We start from the raw sequence: 7,444 nt of genomic DNA on the forward strand, positions 1-7,444 counted from the left end.
AGGAGGAGGAGGAGGAAGAGGAAGAGGAAGAAGAAGAAGAAGAAGTAGTAGTAGTAGTAGTAGTAGTAGTAGTAGTAGTTGTTATTGGCAAAAATCAGAGTAAAATCTCTTAAAAATTCATGCAAGAGGACGCTTGGAAATACACTTGGCTGAATCTAGAAACACTGGCACCAATATTGCCTATACACGGAATTACATGGAAGAAGTAGAATATTTCAACCATAAAGATATCTTAATTGGACACAAAAGAGACGACGGTAATTCCAAAGAAGGTTTCAACACTATTCATCAAGGATGGCATGAATATGCATTCAGCTTTGAGCTTCCACAGACACCACTTGCTACCTCATTCAAAGGCAGTCGTGGTGTGTGCACTCTTGTGTGAAAGCTGAATCTCACAGGCCTTGGCTACTAACAGTCACCTCAAAGAAGGAATTTACAGTCCCTGAGTATATAAATATGAACACTCCTTCATCACTGTCACCTCAAGCAGGCACAGAAGAAAAGACGCTAGGTTGCTGGTTTTCTACCTGAGGCTCAATATCCGTAAATGCCAAAATTGAAAGGAAGGGCTATACCACGGGTGAATCAACTCAGATATTTGCTGAGACTGAAAACTGCTCATCCCAAATGCTGGTGCCAAAGTCAGTCATTACCAAACACAGGTCTTCCATGAAGGAAGTAAAACAGGAAGGCTAACTTGCATGAGGAATCCTTGTCATCTGGAAAGAGAGACGTGGAATGGCAAGTTGTTGAAAATTCCACCAGTTTCTCCCTCTATTCTCCACTGTGGTATAATCTGTGTGGAATATTCGCTAATAGAATATGTGGATATTCCTGGAGCTATGGACTTATTTATTAATTTGCCACTTGCCATCAGCACCATTCTTCTCCATCTGTTGGGTACCACAGCCTCAAATGTCAGCAGGCAGTGTAGCATGCATATAAACTGGCTCAGTTTATCCACTCCTGAAAGACCCGAAGCACCACCCAGCTATGCAGAAGTGGTAACAGGAACAAAGGCAGAACAATCTCCCACTGTGAATGCCTGTGATGACTTCGGGAGAATGCTCCAAGGACCACTGTTTGCATATATCCAGGAGTTTCAGTTCTTACCTCCACCTCTTTATTCGGAGATGGATCCAAATCCTGAGCAGTCAGCAGATGATAGACCATCGTGCCCCTCTCGTTGAAGGAGCACTTGGTTGAATCAGGTCGATGTGGGTTCCAATCTGTATCTCATCTGGCTGAGGACAGAGAAGTATCCTGGAGACAAGTTTTCAGAGGAATTGGAATTGCTTTTGCCCAGAAAAATGGCGAATATGTGAAACAACCAGTGATCATCCTTTAGAAGCCTGCAGCCAACATTCTGGGGTTGCCCCAACGTGCTTGAAGAGCTGAGCTTTTCTCCTTTAAAAAAAAAAAAAAAGCTGTAGTAACATTGAACTGCACAATGTAAGCATTGGGCATGTACAAATTTTAAAATCAAAAGAAGAAAATCATGCCTCATTACAATGCGGTGCCTTGTACATGCTCAATGCTTACATTGCTCAATGCCTCCCTACCCCAGTCTTTAGTATTCAATACAAGCTGTCTAGATTTAAAATCAATTACAACTCATTCCCAAGTGGCCAAGCAATCATCAAAACCACACTCAGCCACTCAGCTCTGACAGAAGTGTTTGTTAGAATTTTCTGATAGAAAATTTAAAAACAACTGTAATTAATATGGTAAAAGCGCTAATGAAGAAACTGGCACCATGCAAAATCAGATGAGTAATTTCAGCAGAGATACGGAAACTATAATATGAATAAAATGGAAATGCTAGAAATAAAAACTTTGGTAACAGAGATAAAGAATTCCTTTGATAGACTCATCAATAGACTTCATGTAGCCAAGGAAAGAATCTTGCACTTAAGAAGGGAATCAATAGAAATTGCCCAAACTGAAATACGGAGGAAAACAAGAATGGGGAAAAATAGAACAGAGCATTCAAGAACTAAGGATATCTATTCTATATTATTAAACAATCTAGTACAGATAAAATTGGAGTCTGAAAGACATATGTGAAGAAGTAATGGCCAAGAATATTCCAGAAGTTAGCAACAGACTGCAAACCACACATGCAAAAAAATTGGAGAACATCAAACAAGGAAAATAAAACAAAACAACTTGGGTGTATAATTGTCAAGCTATTAAAAACAAAAGGCTTCTTCTCCAGATTTCTATACTTTTTTAAGGAATTAAAGGAAAGGCCTTCTGAAGAAACCATAAAAGCCATTACTTTCTTTTGCAAAGGACAAAACTTAAACAAAGACCTAACTTAAACATGAAGATAAATTGACCGGCTCATATAAATGAAAAGTAAAAAGATATATTTTTTAATCCAGAGTATTTCTGGATTCAGGAATTAAATAGTATCATCAGGATTGAGTGATTCTGTCCCTAACATCTGCCCTTCACTCTACTGGGGCTCAGAAACCCACACACCAAAATACAGGGCTTTGACATGATGAACTCCAATGAACTCCAGAGGAAGCTTCAAAGTCTCTTCGACCTTCCCTCCTCTCCTTTCTCTCCCCAAGCACAAGATAAAGTTGTTCTCTGAAGTTTCTTTGTAAGCCTGAAGTATGGAACTAACATAGAAGAAAACAATTACCTCTGGTCTTCTCCCTGAGTTTTCCTTAACTGAAATCATATTGAAGGCAGAAAAATGGAAGTCGCCAACCCATCTGGACAGACTTTTGTCACAAACCATTGTCTTCTCTGTGGGCCAAAAAAACGTGGTCTGAGGTCACTGTATGTTCTTCAAACCCATTGAATCTCCCCCAAAATTATTTTAAAATCACTCACACTTCCCTACTTCTCTTTATTTATTTATTTATTCTTTATAAGAATAAATAATCATCTGTATCCCAATTTGTGGTGAAGCAATCATTCTGTGATTCTCTCTCATATACCCTAGTAAATGTATATGCCATTTATCTCACTAATCTGCCTTTTGCTAGTTGATTTTTCAGTGAATCCACTGAAGGCAAAGAGTTAAGTTTTCCCTTGGCCCCTAACTCTGTTGGCCAATAGAGTGTGACACTGAAGGATCTGATACAGAATCAAAAACCAATGGTTACATCATGTCATAGATCCTCCACTTTGATCAATATAGCTTTAAATTCTCTGGGAGTGATTCTTAACTAATGATGCTCATCAGAATCACATGGGAACAATTTCTGAAAACAGATTCCAAGATCGTGTGAATACAAGAATAGTGCTTCAAGATGTACATTCCCAAAATCTCTTCATGGAATTCTGATGTCTTCCCTTTTTGTAAACTAGGTTTTTTGAACCCTGTTTACCTCTTAATGTCTATTCAAGAGAAGACAAGATAAAGACCTTCGAAATAATGCTTAAGATTTGCATAATCGGCTGGGCACAGTGGCTCACGCCTGTAATCCCAGCACTTTGGGAGGCCAACAAGGTCAGGAGATAGAGACCATCCTGGCTAACAGGGTGAAGCCCCCACCTCTACTAAAAATACAAAAACAAAACAATTAGCTGGGCGTGGTGGCAGGCACCTGTAGTCCCAGCTACTCAGGAGGCTGAGGCAGGAGAATGGCGTGAACCCGGAAGGCAGAGTTGCAGTCGGCCACGATCGCGCCACTGCACTCCAGCCTGGGCAACAAAGCAAGACTCCGTTTCAAAAAAAAAAAAAAAATTGCACAATCATAATCCCATGTTAATCATTGTCTAGCTCTGCAGATTTTATTAAGTTTCCAGAAAAGCAACCTGTTCTGGATATTATTACATGTTTAAATTAAATGAGCTCTCTTCTTTTAAAAGAAACAGAACCAAGAACCAATGGCTTTCAGAGAATGATGAACTCTCCAACAACAGCCACTGCCAAAAGTAATGTGATATGAGAGTCTAGAAATTATTTTCTACACTGAAATAAAATGTGCATTACACGGGCGGTAAACTATTTCTAGATGCATGAAAGCATCCGCATAGCACAAATGCTTAGGCAGGTATCTCCTGGAGAAGAGCATCCCCAGATGAACGTACTTCCTCTGTAATGGGTGATGGGCGGGAGAACAGAAACACCTGAGCACCGGACTGGAGGTGAAAAGTCCTATGTGGGACTGATTAGATTTGGAATCCTGTAAGTTATGAGCCATTTATGAATCTCAGATTACCATATGTAAAATGAAGGGTTTTTAGTGAATGGCTGCAATCTAGAGTTTCTATTCACAACTGTTCTTAAATGTGCTGATTCTAATTGGGGATAGAAAGAGGAGCCCTTGACTTCCTCCCCAGTCCCCTGATTTTTGCTAGTCTGTTGCTTTTCTCTGTACTAATTTCCTCTTCTACAGTTTTTATAGCAACAATGTTAAAAAGGCTAACTGGCTGAAGAAGTATAGCAGATAGAGTGAATTCCAATGGAAAGAGCCAATAAGAAGACACTTTACAGAGGAGTTGACTGATGAGCACAAGGACCTTGGGAGCTCTAAACATGCCGGAAGTTTAGGTTGTAAGAAGGAAGGTTTAGCAAAGGGAAGATTTCAAGGACTTTGTGGTCTGTGTTAAGGCACAGGGACAAAATGGAAACCATTACACTCCCTCTGCCTCTCCCGGTTCATGTGTCCAAAAATGACCAACTCAAGCTCCATTGTGTCTTGCCTGATGCCTTCCTTGGTCACTTGCTGGATACACTCTCCTGAAACAGTGACTTTGTCATTCTTTCATTTTTAAAAAGCATATTCCTAATGTAGAGAGTCTGGAGAGGAGCAATGGTACAGGTAAGAAAACAAGTTTTTTATTGTTGTATTTAAATTGTTGTAAATGATTCATAAAATAGATATTGATGTTGTTAATTGATGTTGTTAATTAATGCAGTAGCCTGGGATAAAGAGGAGCCCGTGGGTTTAAGAGATGTTAAGAAGGTAGAGTAAGCAGTACTTTCTTTCTTTTTTCTTTTTCTTTCTTTCTTTTTTTTTTCTTTTTGAGACTGAGTCTTGGTCTGTCGCCCAGGCTGGAGTGCAGTGGCACGATCTTGGCTCAATGCAACCTCTTCAAGCAATTCTCCTGCCTCAGCCTCCCGAGCAGCTGGGATCACAGGTGCCTGACACCACGTCCAGCTAATTTTTGCATTTTTAGTAGAGACGGGGTTTCACCATATTAGCCATGCTGGTCTCGAACTCCTGACCTTGTGATCCACCCACCTCGGCCTCCCAAAGTGCTGGGATTACAGGCGTGAGCCACCACGCCCGGCCAGTACTTTCTTGTTAACTGAATATTGAGGTAGAGGATGAGTGGCATGAGAGTTAGTGAAAAAAAGCCCAAGGTAATTCCAGGTCTGACTTACGTAACTGAAGGGACATAACGCTATTTATTAAAACAAGGGTATCTGCAAATTATTTGATTGAGGAAACCGAGAAAATGAGTTTAGTTTGCATATTTGTTTTTGAGATGTTTGTCTCTGGTGCTTAACTATTTGTATAGCATTTGCTTAGGAGATAGCGCTGGCCAGAGATTTGGGGTTACCGCCAACTGAGACCAATGAGTAGTTTAGATCCTCACTATTCAAAGTGTAGTGTATGGCCCAGCAGCATGGACATCATTTGAAAGCTTGTTTGAAATGCATAATTTCATCCTTCATCCCAGACCTATTGAATAAGAATCTGCATTTTAAGATTTCCAGGTAATTCATATGTACATTAAAACTGGAAAGCACTTGTTTACATTACTCAGAGGAATGCATTGGGAAAAATAAGCTCAAGGATGGAACATGAGAGACACCAGCATTCAAGAAGCAGGCAGCAAGAATGGTTAGCAATGGAGACCAAGGAGGCACATTTAGAGACCTTAGAAGAGGGTGTGGAAAAACAGTATCATGGAAGCCAGGGAAAGACAGGGTTACAAGGTGAAAGACGTAAACAAGATGTTGACACCTGAAAATTCCAGTCAGATGAGCTCAGATCTGACTACCGAGGAACTGATGGCTTCAATGTTTATAAGAGTGCGTAGACCCAAGGAAGTGGGTGGAGGCCTGACAAAGAAGTGATGGAAGACTTTTTTGGAGAAGTTTGGCCTTGAAGAGGTAATGGCCATGGCCGAGGGAGAGAGTGGGTGGATAGAAAGCAAGGTCTGAAATGTAGAATGGTTTTTTCTCTTCATAGGAAAAAAACTGTGATCATGTTTATAAATTGAAAAGATTAAAAATACATGAAAGGGAAGGCTGATGTTAATAATTGGACAGCATCTTGACTATGACTGAGAAAACAATGTGAGGATGGACTGACATTGAGCAGAAGGGTTTTTCCCTCGGACAAGAACATGAGCGTGATCGCATGCAAATATGGGTAATGTCTTGATGTGGTTAGTTGGTTGTTTTAGAGCATGACAATGGAGAGACTTTCTGGCTGATGATCACATTTTCTTTGTGAATGAAAGGCAAGATCTTCTGAGGGGTGGTGAAGATATGGTAGAGCCCTGGGAGAAATGGAAGAAGATGCTGACAGGTCTGCAAAGCTGCTCCAGTGGCTGTAAATCATGAGCACCAACCTCACTCGGTGGGTGAATTCTTGTGACAACACACAAGAGCCCAGGGATAGGAACGGGAAAAGTCATGGTTGTTTCGATCCAGCTTGAAAGTTTGAGTGTCATGGGTTGAAGCATGTGGAGACTGCTGACGAACACGATCAGAACCAAAGAGAATAAATTGAAGCTATGACAGGGAAACTTGAAAGAGAGTGGAGGGACTGGCAGGATAAATGGGATGAAAAGTGGACACAGTTTACAGTTTAGAATTTAGAGGAGAATTATTTCTCAGTACTGGTACCACCTAGTGTGAAGTGGGTAAAGAGACCAGTGAGGAAAACTGAATATAACGGGATTTCAAGTTAGAATCCTGTCAGAATCAGTTTAGAAGTCATCTTCTAGACCCCAGTAGCAAGGAGACTTTACATCTGAGGCAGGAAAATCTCTGAAAGTATGAGTTCCGATTTTCTTGTTTCTCATCACCTGCCTTTGAGTCATGTCTCTCAAAGGCAGGTGATGAGGACTTGGAGACACTTGGAGTTCAACCGTGCTGATCCACTCAGTTGCAGATAAAAATTCACTTCTTTAATTCTTAACCAATTAAATATGCAGTGAGCATGTAGGGTACTCAAAATATATTTCAACAGTCATCAGAGCTATAAAGACAATTGAAATATAGGTCTTAATTCTCACAGTCTAAGAAGATAAGGCTAACAGATTTGAAAGACATACAAGAGACCACATAATTATGGGTAATTGCTAAATTATACATATTGACTGTGCAGGTTATAGGAGGTTATAGGAGTTCATGTGATTAAGTAAATTAAGGGGAGGAGCATCTGTCCCCCGATAGGTAGACTTTGAATGGGTAGAGGAAGTAAGAATGGGCAGGCATCTAAGACAGGCCAAA

General features: G+C 40.4%; 1 pseudogene; it reads left to right on the forward strand.

Annotated features, from left to right (window-relative positions):
• Positions 1 to 115: 115 nt before the first annotated feature.
• On the forward strand, positions 116 to 1,193 carry LOC105501511 (annotated as a pseudogene).
• Positions 1,194 to 7,444: the final 6,251 nt, after the last annotated feature.

This window comes from Colobus angolensis, unplaced genomic scaffold, assembly GCF_000951035.1.
Source record: "Colobus angolensis palliatus isolate OR3802 unplaced genomic scaffold, Cang.pa_1.0 Scaffold72, whole genome shotgun sequence".
In the NCBI taxonomy this organism is placed as follows: Eukaryota; Metazoa; Chordata; class Mammalia; order Primates; family Cercopithecidae; genus Colobus; species Colobus angolensis.